Source organism: Papio anubis, chromosome 4 (assembly GCF_008728515.1).
Source record: "Papio anubis isolate 15944 chromosome 4, Panubis1.0, whole genome shotgun sequence".
Classification (NCBI taxonomy): Eukaryota; Metazoa; Chordata; class Mammalia; order Primates; family Cercopithecidae; genus Papio; species Papio anubis.
The window spans coordinates 52,134,026-52,152,160 of NC_044979.1; the positions used below are offsets into that span (position 1 = coordinate 52,134,026).

At 37.7% G+C, this 18,135-nt stretch overlaps 1 long non-coding RNA gene across 1 annotated transcript in view; it reads left to right on the forward strand.

The window, feature by feature from the left end:
- Nucleotides 1-4,508: 4,508 nt before the first annotated feature.
- LOC103883150 overlaps nt 4,509-18,135 on the forward strand; it is a 57,576-nt gene continuing 43,949 nt past the window's right edge. Inside the window, exon 1 of the long non-coding RNA XR_004183179.1 lies at nt 4,509-4,585. This is a non-coding gene — a long non-coding RNA (uncharacterized LOC103883150). The remainder of the gene's footprint in view (nt 4,586-18,135) is intronic.

Consider the following 18,135-nt stretch of genomic DNA (forward strand, 5'->3'; position numbering starts at 1 on the left):
TTCATGCCTGTATAAATAATTCAGAAAAGAGGGTTTCAGATGGAGCTATTCAGACAAACATTATTTATCTTTAAAGTCGGCAATGAAAGATGATGATCAGAACTCCAGGATCACATGACCCAGGTTCAGAAATTTTATTTACTCACCATGAAGACATTTTGAAACTGAATTCAACTTTGTCAACAGTTAGTTATTGTTCTATTTTGGTACTTTATAGTTAAAATGTTAGGTAAGCAATGTGTTTATCTTAGCTGCAGCAGAGCTAATGTGTGAATAGGGACATTGTTAGAAACTCAATAAGGTTGTTTTTTTCTATTATAAGGAAGGGTCACCTATTAGCATAAATTGTGCCTTGAATATGGCATCAGCACATGAAAAAATATTGTGAGCTTAGGATTTTATTGTGAAATACGGGACTTGTAACACTGAAATATTCCTATGAAAATTCTAACAATCTTACTTGTTGTGGGCACTAATGGTTAAAAGGGTTAAAAGAAGGGAGACATCTTAGTTGAAATAAATGGTTGCTCTTGAAAGTACAAGTATAAATAGGATTTTGATGAATTATTTTGCTAATTGTTCTTCATTATACAAAACAATATATTATAAATGACCTCTCTTCTAAATGGAAAATGTTATTCAAAAACTGATTGTAGAGGATCTCTGGAAATTTCACAGAAGACTGTCTTTTCTGTAGATTTATTCATTTTCTTACAAACCCAGAGTAATTTGAATAAACGTCTATTTGTGTTATTGCTTTATGTTCTTTAAAAAAGATATATTTAAGATTTTTATTATAGACCCACTCTTCTGATAATAGGTATGTAAGCTTGTCTGGGAAGAAAATTGACAGTAAATTTTCAAAACCTTAAACTAGCACTCATACCCTTGGCTCATGTCTAGAATTTGTTCCAGTGCAATAATGAAACGAAAGACTGAATTGCTACACAAAGATGTTGATGTGAGAATACATGTTTAAAAAATTGGAACTAAACAATGTTCAACAATAGAACAAAAATTAAATGAGTTACCATATACTCACACAGTAAAATTTGAGGTAGTCATTAAAGTCATGTTTTCATGGCATATTTAGTGCTCTGATGTTAAGTGAGAAAGAGAGGCAGTATATAAAATAATATAGATGATATGATCTCAGTTTTATTTTTTAAACTCAAGTTTATCGAGGTACAATTTACATATGGTAAGATTCTCACTTTTAAGGTCTACACTTTGATTAGTTTTGACAAATGTATGCAGTGGTGTAACCACAACCATGATCAAGACATAGACTCTTTCCACCACCCCAGAAAGTTTCCTCATGCACCTCTGTAGTCAATATCTTCCCTTTACTCCCAGTCTCTGGTTGTCTCAGTTCGTTTGGGCTGCTATAGCAAAATTCCCTAAACTGAGTAACTCACAAGTAATAGAAATTTATTTCTCACAGTTCTGGAGGTTGGGAAGTCCAAGATCAAGGCACTGGCAGATTTGGTGTCTGGTGAGAGCTCCTTTCCTCATAGACAGTGCCTTCTCTCTGTGTCCTTACATGGTAAAAGGGACTAACTAGTTCTCTGGGGTTTCTTATATAAGGGCACAAATTCCATTCATGAGGATGGAGCCCTCATGAGCTAATCATCTCCCAAAAGCCTCACCTAATATCACATTGGAGATTAGGTTTCAACATATGCATTTGGGGGAGTCACAAACATTTAGACCATAGCACTAGAAAAGTATAGTTTTTCATTTTCCAGAATATCAGATAAATAAAATAATATACTATATATGCCTTTTACATCTCACTGTTTCACTTTCGAGGTTTTTTTTTTTTTTTTTTTAATGTTGGGTGTATCAGTACTGCATTCCTTTTCTTGCTGAAAAGCATTACATTGTGTGGATATATCACAATCTATTCATTTACCAGCTCTAGCCATTTGGATTGTTTCCAGTTTCTGATGATTATGAATATTTGTGTATAGCCATATGCTTCAATTCTCTTAAGTGAACACCTTAAGACAGGAATTATTTGTTTGCATGTTAGGTGTATACTTAAGAAACAGCCAAACTCTTTTTGAAAGGGTCTGTACCACTTTGCAATCCTACCAGCAACGCATGAGAGTTCCAGTTGCTTTGCATTCTCTCAGCTTACAGTACTGTTTTTACAGTTGAGCCATGCTTATGGGTATGTGATGGTATCTCCTTTCCCTAATGACTAGCATCAGTCATCTTGTCATGTGCTTATAAGGTATCCATATATCTTCTCTAGTGAAATTTCTATTCAAATTTTTAAAAATTGGGGTTATTTTCTTAATACTGATTTTTGAGAGTTCTTTATATATGTTGCATACAATTCCTTTGTCAGATATGTGATCAGCAAATATTTCTTCCCAGGTTATAATTTGTCTTTTCATTTTTATGATAGTGTCTTTCAAAGAGCAAATGCTTTTATCAATTTATTCATTTTTAATTTAATTGTTGATGCTTTTTTAATATGAAGTTTTTAGTTTAGTTTTAGATTTATAGAAAACTTGCAAAAATAGCACAGAAGGTTCTCATATACTCCACACTCACCTTTTCCTATTATTAACATTAGTATGATACACTTGTCACCGTCAATGAATATGGCTTATGCTTTTTGTGATCTAAGAAATCTTTGCCTACCCCAATGTCATAATACTTTTCTATTTTTTTAAAATAAAAATGTTATATCTGTTGCTTTTAGATTTAGGTTTATGATACGTTTAAAGTAAGTTTTTGTATATGATCTGATACAATGTTGAAGTTTGTTTTTTTCTTTTCTTTTCTTTTCTTTTTTTTTTTTTTGAGATAGAGTCTCACTCTGTCACCCAGGCTGGAGTGCAGGGGAGTGATCTCAGCTCACTGCAACCTCCGCCTCCCAGGCTCCAGTGATTCTCATGTCTCAGCCTCCTGAGTAGCTGGGATTATAGGTATGCACCACCACGCCTGGCTAATTTTTTGTATTTTTACTAGAGACGGGGTTTCACCATGTTGGTCAGGCTGGTCTTGAACTCCTGGCCTCAAGTGATCCACCCAGCTTGGCCTCCCAAACTGCTGGGATTATGGGCACGAGCCACTGTGCCTGGCCTTTTTCTGTCTTTTTGTGCGGATACTCAATTAGTTCCAGCACCATTTGCTAAGTAGATCTTTTTATTTTTAAAAATATAGTGCATGTGTAGAAAAAAATACTGAAGAACCACCTGAATGGTGGCTTTGCCTTCTATATTTTCCATATGTTTCTACAATTAGCACAAGTGAGCAGAATATTTGAATGAGCAGACACAATATGGTAAAGAATGACAGTGAAAATAAATGCAGTAGTAGCCAGCTTCTGAAACAGGAATCAACAGGTCATATTGCTGAGAGGCTGATGGATAACTCAGTCACTGATTTGCCAGTTTCTGAACTAATCACAGTGTCTGGCAGGCCTGGCTTTGTTGTGGTTCCTCTTTTTCTCTGTAATGTGATCCAGTAGTTGAGAATCCTGTATTTTTCCACATTCACCCTTACAACAAACCCCTGTTACTTAAGACAGCTTGAATGGGTCTCTGTTTCTTGAAACCTGAAGTAAAATTACCAGCAAGCCTACACATAGACAAAGCAGGCAGCTCTTCATGTGATGTGGATAAATGACTGGAGAAAAACAAGTGCTGGCCGCAAAACTTTTCTTCCAGGGTTTGGCCTCAGTGGATGAAATTAGACACAATATGTCTTTCTATCATCATATTATATTTCTGATAGCTGTAAATAAGTTGCTAAGATCAGGGAATAACATACTGATATATTAATCCAACTATGTATTTTTCAAATTTAGTTTTCGCATCATTTCAGCTCAGAGATCTGAAAACAAGTAAATTCTGAATAGGAGTGGAGAGAGAGCACTACAACTAGAAAATTTCTGAATGTAAGTCAAGACCTGTACCTGTGAAACTGGTCATCAGAAATGGCACAAGGATCATTGTCTTAGTCTATATTCTGCTACTATAGCAGAATACCACAGACTGGGTAATGTGTAAAGAAAATTTTATTTGGCCCACAGTTCTGAAGGCTGGGAAGTCCAAGACCAAGGGGCTGCATCTGGTGAGGGACTTCTTGCTGTGTCACACATGGCTGAAAGCATCACATGGTGAGAAAGAGTATGCACACAAGAGGGAGTGAGGGGCAGAGACAGGAGGGATGAAGTAAGGGCCAAACTTCACCCTTTTATCAGTCACCCACATCCAACATAACTAGCCTACTCCCATGATAATGATATTAATCCATTTATGAGGACAGAGCTCTCATGACCAGGATCACCTCATAAAGGTCCCACTTCTTAATACTGTCACAATGGCCATTACATTTTAACATGACTTTTGGAGAAGATATTAAACCATAGCAGTCACCACAGCTTGATTTTGGATGCATGAGACAGTATGTTGTGGGTAAGGTCATGGGCTGTAGAGTCAGAATGACTGGGTGTAGAGCTCACTTGCATGACTTTACAAGCTGTGTGAGCTTGGCAGACTACAAAGCTTCCTTAACCTTCAAATCCTGCTTCTGCAAACAGAGGTGATCGTGAGGCTTCTATCAGGTAATGTGCCTGGCATAGAGTAAGTGCTCAATAACTGTTAGCTCTTCTGCTTGACCCCTTATTTTCTCAGCACTAGTGCTGGGGCCTGCAGGCCTTGTGTGTGTGTTTGAATTTCCAGGCTAATTGTTCACTTTGCAATGAAGGCATCCTGCTTGATGGAGCCTCTGAGCCACCCCATCTGTTCAGCCATCTCTCTCTCTCCCTGTGTGGTTTCCCTCCTCCTTTTTAAGACCTTTAATTAGTTTTGGTGATAGAATGATCAGCACCACCTGAGCATCAGCTATTAGCAATAAATGTGGCTCCTCTGAGTAGCTATGGCACACTAATTATTTCCAGATAAAGGTAGTTTTCAGCTGCAGCTCTGATTATCTGCTAAGTTATACCAGTGCCTATTTTACAATTTTTTTGTTTGTTTTAAAATCACTTGCCTCACGATTGTCTAGTTAATCCAGGAGCACCTGCAATAACATTGGGATAAAATACTTTTGTTTTATTTTTCTTTCAATTTTTAACCCCAGTGCATTTTTTTTAGTAGCCCATTGGGAAATTCTCTTTCTTCTATTTTCTGGCTCATGTTTCTTAAATGGCCAATTAATTGTTTAATAGATGCTATCTCTGGGATGTTGTTGCTCTTTTCCAGACATTAGCATTGTTGTGCCAAGTCTAGCATGTTAACTCTTTCGCCCACTTTTTCTCCACGTTCACGTGACAGAGGCAACAGGTCAAAAGAGCTACTGAGTTGAAACAGCCAAAAGATTCAATTCAACTAGGACTAGTTTAGCACCTGCCAGAAGCAGTAGGCTTAGGGGTCAGGCGACACAGAAATGAACCACAAATGAATAAAATAGGCTGGGTATAAGAATAAACTCTATTTCTGGTCAGGCGCAGTGGCTCACACCTGTAATCCCAGCACTTGGGAGGCCAAGGTGGACAGATCATGAGGTCACGAGATTGAGACCATCCTGGCCAACATAGTGAAACCCCATCTCTACTAAAAATACAAAACAAAGGCATTCATATTATTCACATATCAATAGTTCTTGAGACACATTCATATTATTCATATATCAGTAGTCCCTTTTTTTTTTCCCGAGTGAAATTTCATCGTATGGATATTCCAGAGTTTGTTTAACCATTCACTTGTTGAATGACATTTGTGTTATTTCCAGTTTTAGTCAATTATGAATAGAGCTGCTGTAAACATCTGTGTACGGGTTTTTGTGTGAACATGTTTCCACTTCTCTAGAGTAAATACCCTGGAGTGAGGTCATATGATAAACATGTTTGACTTTATTAGAAACTGCCAAACTGTTTTTCCAAGGTGGGTGTGCCATTTTGCATCCCACCAGCAGTGCATGAGAGTTACAGTTGCTCAACATCCTTGCCAGTATTTGGTTTTGTCTTCCAAAAAAAAAAAAAAAAAAAAAAATATATATATATATATATATATATATATATATATATATATATGCCATTCTTTTACATATATAAGGGCACCTTATTTCCCTAAATGTTAATACTGCTGAGCTTCTTTTCATGCACTTGTGTATATAATATTCTGGATAAAAGATCTTTGCTGGATATGTGATTTGCAAATATTTTCTCCCAGTCTGTAGCTTGTCTTTTTGTTCTCATACAGGTGTCCTTCATAAAGCAAAACTTTTAATTTTACAAAATCCAATTTATCAGTCTTTTTCTTTTAAATCAATACAATTCATAATGCTTATAACTTCAGACATAAAATTTGTGCTCTATCACGTGCTTTTTTATTACATACTAATGACAGAATCTTTTGGGGTTTTCTGCTTATGGTTGCACAAGTTGTGCACTGCACATCTCTAGGAGGCATGATTTACATGGAATACAATGTAAATGGCAACCCCTAGAGTTGTCAAGTGTACAACTTGTACAGCGTATATAATCTCCCTGGTATCTTCTTTACTGGAAAGATTGCTGTCATTGCTGTGATTCAGTTTTACTCCCTGTGCCATTCATTTGTTATTAGGTGGAGTCTATATTGAAGCTATATTTAAGAAGCACCTATATATGAACCATTTAAAGCATAACCTGTTCCCAGTGACTCTTCAGCTTGCTGATGGCTTATCTTTGAGGTTCCAGAAACATCATGCTTTCAGGCTGGTTTCCTTAGCTGACTCTGTCCATCAATTCCCATTTGTGGAAATTGGAAACTCCCTGCATTCAGCCAGTTTTAGCTGTCCAGACAACCATGGTTTTGAAACTCACATCTAAGCAATTGACTGACAATGAAGATTTGTGGCATCACCCATTATTTATGCAACTCTGGATTTTACCCTATAGAACCAAAAAATCAACAGAATATAAGGACAGACATGCTATTTGCAGGTAATATTTTAACTATGTGTAATGTTACCTGAAAGTGGTCTGAATCCAGATCCCCAGAGAGGGTTCTTGGGTCTTGTACAAGAAGGAATTCAAAGCTAACCCATAGAGTAAAGTGAAAACAAGTTTATTAAGAAAGTAAAGGAATAAAAGAATGGCTTCTTCACAGGTAGAGCAGAGGCATGGGCTGCTTGGCTGCTTATACTTATTATTAGTTCTTGATTATATGCTAAATAAGGGGTGGATTATTCATGAGTTTTCCAGGAAAGGGGTGGGCAATTCTCAGGACTGAGAGTTCCTCCCCTTTTTAGACCATATAGGGTAACTTCCTGACATTGACATGGCATGTGTAAACTGTCAATGGCACTGGTGGGAGTGTCTTTTAGCATGCTAATACATTATATAATTAGCATATAATGAGGGAAGTGAAGATGACTAGAGGTCACTTTTGTCGCCATCTTGGTTTTGGTGGGATTTGGCCAGCTTCTTTACCTTATCAGCAAGGTCTTGGTGATGTGTATCTTGTGCCAACCTCCTATGTTATCCTGTGACTAAGAATGCCTTAACCACCTGGGAATGTAGCCCATTAGGTCTCAGCCTTATTTTACCCAGTCGCTATTCAAGATGGAGTCACTGGTTTGAATGCCTCTGACAATAATGAAGAAGTAAACTCTGAGATGGCACATGACTTCCCTCTGACAACATAAGGTACTCTTCAGTGTCTGAAAGTTTTATACTCTAAATATCTGACTGGCTGCATTTTCTTGAACCTAGTTTAAGATAGAATCACAAGCTGTTGACTGTGTCAGAGCTGAACTAGAAAAGCTTCAACGGACCAGAATTGTTCTTTGTGTCCTGATTTGTTATCATCTCTATCAATTAGTATAGGCTCTAAAGTGCTGTGCTATGGGAAGAAGAAACATGTATCCTATTTATGAATAGTTTTTATTCAAAATTAAGCTGATCATTTTTTATGTAGGAAAGGCATAGAATCTGTATCTTAGGAGTGAATATAACTTAAATGGGGAAGTTGTTAAGGGTACCTTGGAAGGTGTGGACTTTGAAAGTTGAAAGTTTGGGAGGAGTGAGTGTGTTACACCACAGGTAGGTAAAAAGATAGTTCAAAGATGGATCTTTGCTTAGAGAGCCTAAATAAATGGTTTGATGGGTGAGGGAAGGGAATGATATATTTGAGGGCTATTGATCCCATTCTAAGAAGTGACAATACAGAAAGAGGAAGAACCAACACGTGTTTTTTTGTTTTGGTTTGTAAATGTCTAAAGAGATTACAAGGAAAGTGATCTTTTTAGATGTCTTTCACCTACCTGGCTTCTTTACAACAGGCTCTAGGATAATTTCAGAAAGTGTTTCATCTCTCACCATTAAATATAACTTTTATTGGTATGTCTTACATGCTCTTTATCAAGTTGAGGAAGATCCCCCCTATTCCTAGTTTGCTGAGAGTTTTGTTTTTGTTCTCTTTTTAAATCATGCAAAAGTATTGGATTTTGCCAAATGCTTTTCTGCATCTGTGGGTGTGACCATATGATTTTCCTTCTTTAGCCTGATGTGACAGATTACATTAACTGGTTCTGAAATATTAAAGTAGATTGCTGTGATGGTTAATACTGAGTGTCAATTTAACTGGATTGAAGGAGGCAAAGTGTTGATCCTGGGTGTGTCTGTGAGGATGTTGCCAAAGGAGATTAACATTTGAGTCAGTGGGCTGGGAAAGGCAAACCCACCCTTAATCTGGGTGGGTACCATCTAATCAGCTGCCAGCATGACTGGAATATAAAGCAGTCAGAAAAATTTGAAAAGACTAGACTGGCCTAGCCTCCCAGCCTACATCTTTCTCCCATGCTGGATGCTTCCTGCTCTTGAACAGTGGACTTCAAGTTCTTCAGTTATGGGACTCAGACTGACTTTCCTTGCTCCTCAGCTTGTAGATGGCCTATTGTAGGACCTTGTGATCATGTGAGTTAATACTTAATGAACTCCCCTTTATATATATATATATATGTGTGTGTGTGTGTGTGTGTGTACATATATATGTGTGTGTGTATATATATATCCCATTAGTTCTGTCCCTCTAGAGAATCCTAATACACTTGCATACCTGGAAGAAGTCTCACTTGATCATGTTGTATAATTCTTTTTATACATAATTAGATTTAACTTGCTAATATTTTATTGAGAAATTTTGCATCTATGTGCAAGAGAGATATTGGTCTGTAGTTTCTCTTGCTTATAATGTTTTTATTTGGTTTTGTTATTAGGGTAATGTTGGCTTTATAAAATGAGTTGGAAGTGTTCCCTCTGCTTTTGTTTTCAGGAAGAGATTGTAGAGAACTAGTATCATTTTTACTTAAATGTTTGATAAACTCAACCAGTGAAACCATCTGGGCCTGGTGCTTTTTTTTTTTTTTTTTTTTTTTTTTAAAAGATTATTACTTCTTGATTAAATTTATTTAAAAAGATAGGACTACCCAAATTATCTACTTCTCTTTGTGTGAATTTTAGTAGTTTATGTGTTTTAAAGATTTGGTCCATTTCATTTAAGTTAGCATAGAATTAGCCAACACTACCCTAATAACAAAACCAAATAAAGACATTATAAGCAAGAGAAACTACAGACCAATATCTCTCTTAAATTTGTGGGCATGGAATTGTTCATAGCATTCTTTTATTATTATCCTTTTAATGTTCATGGAATTAGTAGTGATTATTTTTATTTCATTTGTGATACTAGCAATTTATGCCTTTTTTTTCTTGGTTAGCCTGGCTAGAAGTTCTTCAATTTGATTGATGTTTTCAAAGAACCATCTTTTGGATTTATAGATTTTCTCTATTAATTTTCTCCTTTTGATGTCCTAGATGACTTCCAAGTTCTTAACATGTTGGAGCTCAAATCAATGTCCCTGCTACATTTTGTTTCTTTATTACTCACTTTTAAGATTTACATATGGTAAACTTCACTCTTTTGGTGTAAAGTTTTGTGAGTTTTGACAAATGCATAGAATCTTGTAGCCATCATCACTAACAAGACATAGGCAGTTCTGCTATCCTCACACCACCAAATTCCCTTGTGCTGTTTCTTTGTAGTTAATTTCTCTCTCTGTCTGCAACCCCTGACAACTACTAGTCTGTCTTTGAACTTTGGTTCTTAAGTCATTTGTGGGATTGAGAAGCCTCTGGGACTGTCATAGAATGTATATTTTTAGGGCATGAATAGATCAGAAAAGACAATTCCTTCGTATGGATCCCAAATGATGTAACACTATGGCTATCACCTTTGTGCTTTTTGTTGCTTAAAATAAGTAAACAATTAGAAAACAAACTAAGAATAAATTTGGCAAAAGTAAATAAAAGTAGATGAAATGGTTAAAAAAAGTTAAGTTGTAAGGCAAATTGCATATCCCTTTCTTTGAAATATTCAGGTAGACAGAAGTGGACAGGTGCCCTGAATAAAGGAAGTAACTAGGATGATTACTGTCTCAAGGGCATCCTAGGCTCACAGAGCTGGATGAACTTTGGAAATGACCTAATGATCTATATAGGAGTCAGCAAACTGTAGCCCACCAGCCACAACTGGCAGACCACCTGTTTTTATATGCCCATAGAATAAAAATGATTTTTATATTTATAAAAGATTAGGGAAAATATAAATAAGAGTATTTCATGACACATGAAAGTTATGAGATTCAAATTTCACGGTCCACAAATAAAATTTATTGAAACTCAGTCATGCTCATTTGTTTCCCTAATGTCTATGTGCTTTCACACTATAATGGCAAAGTTGAGTAGCTGTGGCAGAGACAGTATATGGTGCTCATCACTTTGCACTACTTCTTGGAATGCTATAAATTGCAGTGAAAGTTAAAATTCAACTGCATTTCAAGCATCATACAGTGGCATTCCTCCCTCCCTCCTTCCCTTTCTTTCTTTTATTTTCTCTTTTCTTTCTTTCTCTTTCTCTTTCTTTCTTTCTTTTTCTTTTGACAGAGTCTTGCTGTGTTACCCAGGCTGCAGTGCAGTGGCATGATCTAGGCTCATTGAAACCTACACCTTCTGGGTTCAAGCAATTCTCCTGCCATAGCCTCCCGAGTAGCTGGGCTTACAGGTGCATGTCACCACGCCCAGCTAATTTTTGTACTTTTAGTAGAGACAGGGTTTCACCATACTGGCCAGGCTGGTCTTGAAGAACTCCTGACCTCGGGTGATCCGCCTGCCTCAGCTTCCCAAAATGTTGGGATTACAGGCACGAGCCACTGTGCCTGGCCTCTTTCTTTGTTTTTGTTTCTCTCCTCCCCCTTCCCCCTCCCTCCCCCTCCCCCTTCCTTTCTTCCTTCTTTCCTTCCTTCCTTCCTTCCTTCCTTCCTTCCTTCCTTCCTTCCTTCCTTCCTTCCTCTCTTCCCCCTTTTAAATTTATTTCTTATTAATTATTAACAGTAAATATCCATCAATTGATAACAAGAAAGAAAAAGTAGACTTTGAATATCAAGCTTTTAAGACACAGTGGAGTGTGGATTACTTTGCTATATAATAGAATTACTTGGCAAAACATTTTGCTTTCTATGCAATGACACTATCGTTATGCTAAAAGAATATAATAGATGTCAACATAACCAGACTGAACAATCATCATGACATTCTCAGCTTGCAGGAAGGCAATGATTAGAAAACTTTAAAATAGAATTTTTCATCAGAGCAGAATTTCTTCACAAGAATAAAAAATGAAAATGAGCTTGCAACCAAAGAAAGTTTCTGAGTGGCTTATTTGTTAGCCAAGCAAGAAAAGCTGTTTACTCATGGTGAGTTAACTAAATTGAGATTGATTACAACAGCCAAAGTAGTGTGTCCAGGGAAAACAAACTTGTTTGAAACCTTTAGCCTTCCAGTAAGAACAATTGCTCAGAGAGTTGAGGACATTGGAAGCGACATCAATAGTCAATTAAAAAAACAAAACAAAAAACCAGACAAATAATTTGGAGTGGTTTTTCTTGGTTCCTGATGAGCCCATGATATTACTGATACTGCTCAGTTGTTATTTATTCAAGGAGTCAATGCCAATTTGGAAGTGACTGAAGAATTAGCTTCTATAAATAGTCTGCATGGAGCAACTAGAGGTGAGAATATTTTCAAAGAATTTGAGAAAACACTAATTTAGTACAACCTGCGGTAGAATCTGCTAAGATATATCAAACCTGATGGCAGTAAAAATATGTGTGAAATTGTAAGAGATTTTCAAAGAGTTTGAGAAAATACTAATCCAGTACAATCTGAGACAGAATCTACTACGATATGTCACACTTGATGATAGTAAAAATATATATGAAGCTGCAAAATGCTTAGTTGGATAAATTTACAAAGCTTGAGAAAAGGTAAGGCATTTAAAATCTACAGTTATTTATTGTGTTATTTATTAGTGGGTTCTTTGCTGAAAATATTTTTATCTGGCATCTGTCATTGATCCAAGTTTCAATGGTGGACTCATTCACTCTCATAGACATAACCACAATCAGTTCCATGAATTTTTGTTAGAAAGAGAAGCTGAATATCATGACTTGCTATATACCACACAGTAATTCAGTGATTCAGCAGTGGTAACGTTTTATTGTGATTTTTTTTAGCTCAGGGCTGAAGTTGAAATTGTTTAAAATGAGAATGGTTCCTCAGTAAGGAACACTGAGTGGCTTTAGAAATTAGTTTTTGCTGCATACTTCATAGTGTTTCTTAATGAATTTCACCTAAAATTACAAGGCCAAGCAGTGCTCACATAAGAAATTTATACTGCAGTAAAGTCATTTCAACAACTAACATTACTTGAATGTCAACCTGCCCTATACACTTCCAGTGTTACTAAAAGATAAAACAAGAATTGAGATCTCCATGCAATTTTCCTTGCAAATTTGCAGTGGATATATTTTCTGAGTTCTAACTGCAGTCTCAGTAGCATCTTTTGGACTCAAAGCCAGGGCAAAGCAAATTTCCATATTTCAAAATCCATTTAACTGAACAATTGAAGGGCTTCCATCGAACCTTCAACTGGAAGCTATTAATTTGCAATGTAATGATATGCTAAAAATATCTAGGGAAACATGTAATAGAACCCTGCAAATGCCTTTCAAGTGATCAATATGCTCAATTAAAATCATATGCTCATGAACCAATATTAGTATTTAGCAAATCTTATCTGTGTAAAAAGACATTTTCAAAGATGAAATACTCATTCACCCATGGAATTGCAATTCTCAATGAGATACAATCTCAGTATAGATCAGCATTAACAAATGAACATTAGCAATCACCATTGATAATGGGCCAATCACATTTGAATCCCAATGCAGTGAAATGTTATTACCCCCAAAAGAATTCCAGTCATTATTAGACCTGTACTACAAAAAAATTATACTCAATTATTTTTATATTTTAAATTTTGTCAGTAAAAAATGCATGAAAATCTGTTTTCTTTCTTGTTTTATAAGTAGTTATATAACATTTTGCCTCTTGGTCTGCAAAGCCTGAAGTATCTACTATCTGTCTCCTTACAGAAACTTTTCCAATCTCTGATCTAGAACACTTGATTTCTTCTATGCTAGAAGACAGTCTGAGGTTTCAACTGGAAAAGCCCCAGGGACAGGGTGGATAATTTCTAAAGATCTTTGTATATTACAAATGGAACAAAGAAAGCTCTTACGGGTTGTCAGCTGGTATGTCAAACTGTCGTGAAAAAAATGGACTATGAACAAAAGTGGGTGCCTCTTTTTCCAACACAACTGTATTAGTTTTCTAGGGCTGCCATGACAAAATAACACAAACTGGGGACTTAAGAGAAACAAAAATGTGTTCTCCCACAGTGCCAGAAGCTAGAAGTCCAAAATCAAGGTGTCGGTAGGACCATGCTTCCTCTGAGGCCTCTAGAAAATAATCATTCCTTGCCTTTTTCTAGCTTCTGTTAGTTGCCGGCAATCCCTCAGTATTCCTGGGCTTGTAGCTGCATCACTGGAATCTACCTCCACTGTCTCAAAGCCTTCTTTCCTGTGTGTCTGTCTGTGTGTACATCTCCCCTTCTGATAATGACATCAGTCACATTGGATTTAGGGCCTACCTAAATCCAGGATGACCTTATCTTTATCTAATATACCTACAAGAAACTATGTTAAAATTATAAAATGAATCCTTTATTTGAAAAATGAATTATGACAGCGACAAGTTTCTTTTGATAAAATTTTATTTATTCATTTTAAAGCAGAAAATTATAAGGTAGGGGAGGTTCAGGAATTGCATCTCCAGAGATTTTAAGAAATAGGAAGAAGAATATGATGTCTATCTTCTATTTCCAAAAAAAGGCACATTCTGAGTTCCTGGGTGGACATGGTGGGGGACATATTCAACTCAATACCTTTTAGCAGTAAAAGGAGCAAGTGATTAAAATTGTGCTTAGCTAGAAAGCTTCAGGACGAATGGTAAACAGAATTATGCAATTCTCCCCAACCCCCACCAAAGATTCATACTGTAATCCCTGAAACCTGTGAATACGTAGACTTACATGGCAAAAAGGGACTTTACTGATGTGATTAAGAATCTCGAGATGAGAAGATTATCCTGGGTTATTTGAATATGCCCAGTGTAATCACAAGGGGCCTGATAAGAGGGAGGCAGGAGAGTCAAAAACAGAAGAATGAGATGAAACAATGGAAACAGAGGTTGGAATTATGGAAGCAGACATTGGAATGATGGAAGCGGAGGTTGGAATGATGGAAGCAGAAGTTGGAATGATAGAAACAGAGGTTGGAATGATGGAAGCAGAGGTTGGAATGATGGAAGCAGAGGTTGGAATGATGGAAGCAGACGTTGGAATGAGGGAAGCAGAGGTTGCAATGATGTGCTTTGAAGATGGAAAGAGAGGCATGAGCCAAAGAATGCCTGCAGCCTCTGGAAACTGGAAGAGACAAAACAAACAAACGAAAGACAGATTCTGTGCTGGGTTTTCCAGACGGAATGAAGCTCAGCTGACACCTTGATTTTAGTCCTCCAAGAGCCATTTCAGATTTCTGACCCCTAGAAATGTATCTGTGTTGTTTACAGCCACCAAATTCTGGTAATTTGTTGCAGCAGCATGAGAAAGCCAATACAAGGAGAGCTAGCTAAGTGGATTTCTTCACTGGGTGAGACCTGGCTGTGGATGAAGGAGGGAGCAGCAGGGGAGAAATGGGGAGGGACCAATGCAAACAGACCCTTGGAGAATGGGCAAAATGAGAAGTCAGAGCCGACTTCTGCACTTCTGCTGTCACGGGCATGATTTGAAAGGGCAGGCGAGTTCTGTTTGGTGCATAAAATTTTAAAGTTTTAGAAAAGAGGTGGTGATTTCTTAAATTAATGACAGAACGTGGCATTTACGTGCAGGTTTTCAGATTCAAAAGCCTCCCAAGTGATCTCATAATCATTGTTGCTTCCAGATGGTCCCCCGCAGATGCCCTCCTTCACTTTCCAAAACTGAAGAATGCCCAGCAAACATCTCAGAGTTTTGCATCCCAGGGTGTTAAAGGCTCCATGTTAAAGGCTCTGCTTTTGCTTGGGAGCTAAGAAATATTTGTAACCAAACAAACGTTTGATAGCTGGGGTCTTCCCTGAAAAAAATGATTTGCCCAAGACCATAGAAAAGTGTTGGAGAAGAAAAAAGAAATTGAGTATTACTACTTGCTATCAGGCTTGGATGAGAATCTCTAGGCTAAAAATAAACTATCTGCGGGTCAGCTCATTCTGTTATGACCCCAAACTTCTTAGGAAACAGTAATGCTAAAACTATTTCTCAAAGACATAGCAAATTAAAGGAAAGTCATGCCAAACAGGGGACAAAAGATCAGATGGCCAGAGAAGGACTTCAAAGCCATGTAAGAATTATAAAACAATCTTTTGTTTGAAAAAGTGAATTAGGAGAGCTACAAGGATTTTTTGACACTTGATTTTGTTTATTTATTTTAAAGCAGAAAATTACTTTATAAGGCAAGGGAGATTCAGGAATTGCATCTCCAGAAATTCCAAAAAATAAGAAGAACAAGATGTCTATCTTCTAGGCATGGGTATAGGAAGTCACTGCCCACCCACAGGTGAGTAGGCATGATCAGAGCATTTCAACTTTGGCTGCTAATAGTTTTGAAGTCCTTTTGTCTAGCTAGAGAGCTTTAAAAAAAAAAACAACACTGATGCCCAGGCCCCAAATCCTGATATTCTAATACAATTGGCTAAGAGACAGGACTAGATGGAGCCTGAAGTACCTTGAAAATGTAAAATTTCCTTGATTAACAGGAATTTATAATTAGGATCAAAGATTTAGTCGGCTGATTCTTTAACATATTTTATTTAGCAATCATTTATTGTGTACACACTGTGCAGCTCTGCTCTTAAAAAACTCAACTCTAAGTCGGGCACGGTGGCTTACTCCTGTAATCCAAGCACTTTGGGAGGCCAAGGCAGGTGGATCATGAGGTCAAGAGATTGAGACCATCCTGGCCAACATGGTAAAACCCCATCTCTATTAAAAATACAAAAATTAGCTGGGCATGGTGGCGGGTGCCTGTAGTCCCAGCTACTCAGGAGGCTGAGGCAGGAGAATCACTTGAACTCAGGAGGCGGAGGTTGCAGTGAGCCAAGATCGAGCCACTGCACTCCAGCCTGGTAACAGAGAGAGACTCCATCTCAAAACAAAACAAAACAAAACAAACAAACAAACAAAAAGGAAAAAACAAAAAACAAAAAAACATAAAACAAAACTCCACTCTAGTAAGGAAGTGGGCCTTTAAACAATAAGAATGCTCAATTCTCACACTTGTGTAACAGGTACCAGCAAAGGATTATGTTTAACTTAAAGAGGTAGTAGAGAGGGAGGAGAGGTTAAATTAATTCAGGGGTGTGGTGGGTAGATGTAAAGGTAAGATAAGAGAAGGCTCTGGTCCTAGCTGAGTTGGAAAGCTAACCAGAGTTTGCCAGGTTGTCAAGCAAAAAGAACATTTCCCGACTCAGGGAAACTGTGTGGAAAGTCACAGGCAGGCATGGCATGCTCAGAAGGTGATCAATAATATCACTGGAAGGTAACATTTAGGGGATGAAGCAGGGGAGAAACCTGCTGAGAATTGGCAGAAGTGGGGGATGGGAGGTGAAACTGCAGAGTAGGCTGGCCCTGGGGATCCTGGGGAACCTGTCAACCTTCAGGCCTTGGAAGGCACCTCCTGGAGCTGACGGACATGGAGTGGAGGGGTCTGAGAGCTGGGATATGATCAGATTTGCTTTTTTGCAGGATCCCTCTGGCAGGCCTGGGGAAGATAGGCCTAGGGGGAGTGGGACAAAAAGCAAGGAGATGAGTAAGGATGATGCAAGAGAAAGACAAACTGAAGTGCAAGATAGGAAAGGATAGATTTAAAAGAAATTGAGATGGCAGAATGAACAAGATCTGGCCAAGAAATGACAGATACAAAGGAGGCAGGGAGTCTCCATTGACTTCCAGGTTTTTAATTTAACGAGCCAGATGGCTTGTAACACCCATCAATCATAGAACATTGTACCACAATTTATTTTATAGAATCATAGAGTTATATAGGAGCAGATATCTTGAGGCTTAACTCTGTACCATATAAAGTGAACCATGCTTCTGCAAGTCACCCCAGCCTTTAAATGTATGGTTGTGGGGGCTGGAGTGTGGGGTGTGTGTAGGTGTGCAGAGTGGAATATGGGTTGAAGCAATGAACTTTTGCTCTGGATTCCATTAGCTAATGCAATTGCTGCCCTCAAATCATTCCATATGGTTAAACGGTCCGTGGGGTATTTCTAATGAGGCTTAAGATAGTGCAATTACCCTTGTTTTCTTCTGGTCAATATTTTTATATCCCTCCTGGACATGGATGGTGCTTTACTGCTGAGCCAAGGTTACAAATGGCTGCTCCTACCCAGAATTGTGGCTACTTCTTGCTCTGCTCAATCAGTCATCCTGCCCAAGTGGGGCAACAACTCTTCTTCTACTTGTCCATCAGTCCACAACAGAACCTTGCATTTACAGCCTCTTCTCCACTGGTGCCTGAATCAATCATTTGACTTGTGTTTCGGTCCATTGTCATGCCCTCTCTAATTACCCAATGCAAGAAGGAGGACCATAAAATGGGGTGGAAAGATGCAAAATTGGACTATACCCT